The sequence below is a fragment of the Syngnathus scovelli genome, chromosome 10 (assembly GCF_024217435.2).
Source record: "Syngnathus scovelli strain Florida chromosome 10, RoL_Ssco_1.2, whole genome shotgun sequence".
Classification (NCBI taxonomy): domain Eukaryota; kingdom Metazoa; phylum Chordata; class Actinopteri; order Syngnathiformes; family Syngnathidae; genus Syngnathus; species Syngnathus scovelli.
The window spans coordinates 11,869,450-11,874,005 of NC_090856.1; the positions used below are offsets into that span (position 1 = coordinate 11,869,450).

The window sequence follows — 4,556 nt, forward strand, 5'->3', positions numbered from 1 at the left end:
GGGGCTGGGTGACGTCATTGCTATAAAATAAATGTGTAATATCTACAAAACCGTAGCAGCACAAACGAAACTTTTTGCGGCACAAACCAGCACAAACGAAGCACAAACGAACGGTACCATTTTGGGTTCATTTGGAGCAGATGGGGGGCTGGGTGAACTCTGGATGACCTATAAAATAATCTTCTTTAACTAGAAAACCGTTACTGCACAAACGAAATTTTTTACGGCACAAACGAAACAGACTAATTTCCTTACATTTTGCATGGGGTGGGGGGCCAGCGTCACGCAGGTAGATCGGATCATTTCCCGATCTCTCATATCAAACAAATACAACTGTTTTTACCTTCAATACTAAGAACGAGCGCGGTCAGTGTTCGATCAGTTACCCACAATCCTGTGCGCCAACAATGTTTAAAGTAAAACACACATTAATGAACACAAAATACTCGTTTAAACTTTCTATTTAAGTTGAGTCCTTCTAAGTATCATAAATCTATGAAAGTCTATTGTTTGTATTAGAAGGAATGGTTGCTGCAATTTGATTGTGAGACCGCCTGTGAATTTGGTGAGACCAGCAATGGGGTGGCCTGTTTTGATCGAGATTATCAGGTTACTTTTGTTTCTCTTTAGATCGAATAGAACTTTCGCCTTTTACTAAAGTTTCCCGTGGGGAGGAATAATAATTTTTTGATGCTCTGCGAAAGCGGAGTGAATGAATGGGGTCGAAATTCAAAAAGTCCTGCCTAGCTACAAAAACAGATATGCTCAAACATCATTGAATAAAGTACATAAGCAGTCAAGTATATTCATGTATTAAATCAATAAAAGAAACATTTCTAGCATATAATTATACCTACACACCAAATCAATAAAGAAGACATAACTAGACATTTATTGATAGGGGGTAATGACAAAGGTTTTTATAACTTTATGATCTGGTATTTATTTCTGAGCACTTCGAAATAACGAGTGTTTTTTTTTTTATATATTGCCTGAATAGCTTAATGACCCTTAAGGAACTGTTTAATGCATGCCTGCTGATTTTCTAAATCACGGACAGTGCCAAAGTCGTCTAAAAATGTTCAGTACTTGATTGTATCTTATGTTTTGACTAATGCTAGATGCCAGTTTTCGATTACTACTGAACGTTCTGGACACAGGGAAATGTTTTGCCTAACAAAGAAAATATATGGTTGAAAGCATGATTAAACTAAGAATATGATGACGTAAGACAACACAATTGAATAATGTATAGGACCTTGATGTCTATTGTATGTAAATGAGGTAGGGGGTCATAAAATTTTATGGCCTTTTATGGTACCATAAATCAACCCCCTTTTGGATTGGGAGGGGGGGCATGTGCGCCAGTCTGGCGGGCGCCAAGATAGCGCCAGTCGAGACGGCGCCATCTTTGGCTGTCGCCATTTTGGTTTGCTGGCGCCATTTTTGGATGGGGACATGTATGGGCATGTATAGGGCCTGTATTTTTGTGAAACAGAGCAGATAAGTGATACACCTGAGTTAGATTTGCTATGCTATCAACCAGTGCGTCTAGGATCAAGGGGGTTTTGTTGAAAAAAGGGGAGTCAAGGGGGGGGGGGGGTTGTTGAAAAAAAGGCATCTGGAGATAGTCAAAGTGTTGTTGCATCTAATTTGACATACAATAGTTTATGGGGTCTCAGAGTTGTCTGTGTAACTTTGTTGAAAAAGGCATCTAATTTGACATACAATAGCTTGTGGGGCCACAGCTAGTTGAGTCATGAGAGTCAACATTATTGGCTGCGAGTTGTCTGCGTGTAACTTTGTTGAAAAAGACATCTGAAGGAGAAAGTTTAACATACAATAGTTTGAGCTGAGGTCGAGTCATTAAAACGTCGTTAATAAGCTGACGAAGTTATCTGAAAGAGACTGATTGTTGGATCATTTGATTTTGGAGGGAGACAGATGAAGGCCTCCGAAGGCCTTACATTTCAGTATATTTGATATGCCTCCAGCATATTTCGTATGTTACAATTTGTTTAGTTTTTATGAAAGTTGCCTGAGTTAAAAACTGACTAAAAACACGTGATACACAGAGATGTGGTTTGAGAGAAGGGGGTGGATCTGTTGTCACTATATTACGCCAGAGTATCGAGCGACTAGTTCACAGAAAAGAGCTAAGCTAAAGCTTTGGTGTTAAACTGCAAACCTGAAGCTCAAATCATGATAGCGTCCACCAGAACAGATCGTGAAAACAACACGTCAAACGATGCGTCATGAACCTTCTGATCTTCCTTAAAGAACGTCACTTTCTCTTTTTATCTCTCGGAATCCAAGAAAGTTATTGATTGCTTAAACTGTTATGCTGATATAGCCATATCTGCACGCAACACTTTGTGCATTACTTTTTGTTTCTTTTCTTACGAGACGAAGCCCGCAATCTTTTTTTCCCCCCTCACCCTCAGGGGCTAATCGTCTCACACTGTGGGTAGGGCATTCCAAATAAAAAGAGCGAGGAGTGTAAACAGATTTTTAGTGTAGTCAGATTGTAGAAAGCAATCTGTATCGCACTCCTCGCGAGAAAACTCAATATTCTGCCTCACTTGTTTTTTGTCTGCTGATCCTTTTCTCTTATTCAGATATTCAGTTAGCACTTTGAACCTGACAGAAATTGGGGGCTCGGCCGAGATTCTCAACAGACCTATTTCGGGGGTCCAGCTGACTTTTCGACGCAGGACAAGTCCTTGGCCAAAGCACATAAAGAAACCCTTTTCACGGGGCTGACTCGATCAGTCGGCTGGACACCGGAGTGGTTGACGAGAACATCCAAGGAAAAGAACCAGCAGACTGTGAGTACGAATATTGATTCTGTTAAAAGTAATGAAAGTGCAGTGACAAGAGGTCACTTAAAACCTTGACAATTCTAGACCCTATCAAGTGCAATTAGAAACAGTTAAATTCCGCTGGGATGATGGAGTCCCCTGACTTATAAGTCAGTTAAATTTCATGGGAGGGCAGACTCCTCTGTTTTCTAAAGAAGTACAGGTAATTTGGAGCAGTTAAATTCCGCTGAGGTGTCGTGGGGCCTCCTAACTTAACCTTCCTAATGTGTTAGCTTTCTGCTGCCATCTGTGGTGTTAGCGGGTCATTTTTGACCCGTGTATTGAATCAGCAAAAAAAAAAAAAAAACCCTAAAAACAATCTTTTTCATCCAATGTTTTTCTTAACTCTTGTTTAGCTGGTTTGGCTCCCTTATCCATGAAAAGATAGGTTTTATATCTACTTCAAGAAAAGGGCAAAATAAGTTTTCTTTACACAATAGGAAGGTTAATGAGTTTGTTAAAATCCACGGGAGGGCGGACTCCCCTGCTTGCCTGTGAGATGATAAGAGTGCGCATTGTGTGTGTGTGTGTATGGTTTGACTGAGAGTGATCTCATTTGAGCTCTCCTTTTTATAAAACACACAGGATTGTAAACAGTGGCTTTGTGTGGAAGCAGAGGAAAGGAGACTTACCACTCATTGAATATTTTACCACTGTCCTGTGAATTAAATTGGCTTTAGGACACTTTTGGTGCCATTCTAAATGCCAACTTCGAAATTTAGAAAAATAAACCATGGGAAAATCAAATAGCAAACAAAAGTCGCTACCCCGACATGAATTAAAATGCAAAGATTGGAAATTAATGGAAGGGGTCGACACCGAAAATATAAAATAGCTTGACAAATGCATATTTTGGACAGAGGTGGGGGGTTGCATTATGCGACATGGCGGTGGCGAGGCTCTCCGCACTTCAGGTGCTCCCCCCACCCTTGTTATCAGCTGGGAAGATTGTCATGTCTATGTTGTGGGCCCGTGTGTTTGTTTCTGTGTATGTTTGTCTTTGTGTATCAGTTCGTTATAACGGTTGGAATTGCGTTAAATTGGTGCACGAAAACGGTGTGCTAGACAATGGTTTATCAGATTTGCATTGTTAAATGTAAAAATTAGAAATTATAGAATAATATGAGGGTTGGGGGCAGAAACTCGTCCGACGAGGAGAGTGCCCAACCCTCATAAAAATGTGAGAGTAAGAGAAAACATACATTGTAGAACTGGATAAAATTAGGTTAATGATTAGAAATCAATGGTGTTATTATTATTCTCTTATCCCCTGCATTGCAAATGTCTTCTTGATGCAGATAGGTTAAAAGGAGGTTTGATTTGCAATCTGACATTTGGGTCCCATTTTGAAGAGCATAGATAGTTTTTGTTTGTTTATTTTTAAAGTTATATTTAACAGTTTATCTCGGTGCAGTAAGGATATAGCAATTTTGCATGACTTAAAATTAAAAATTAAAAAGCAAAATTACATTCTCATTTTCCCAGATGAGAGGAAAATTGAAAGATAAGGAAGATGAAGAAAAGATAAAAAAGAACTTGCTGTTGCACAGACAGGAAGATGGTGACACAGTGTCAGTGCGAGCTCGCTTAAGAACCGCAGCTGAGAATGTGATGAATGAAGATGGGAAAAATGATCAAATTACAAAGACAGATGTTGTGGCACGGCAACCATCGTTTCCGTCTTTGTACCCCAAA

General features: G+C 39.7%; 1 pseudogene; it reads left to right on the forward strand.

Moving 5' to 3' along the window:
* The first annotated feature begins 612 nt into the window (after positions 1 to 612).
* On the forward strand, positions 613 to 710 carry LOC125976521 (U5 spliceosomal RNA; annotated as a pseudogene).
* Positions 711 to 4,556: the final 3,846 nt, after the last annotated feature.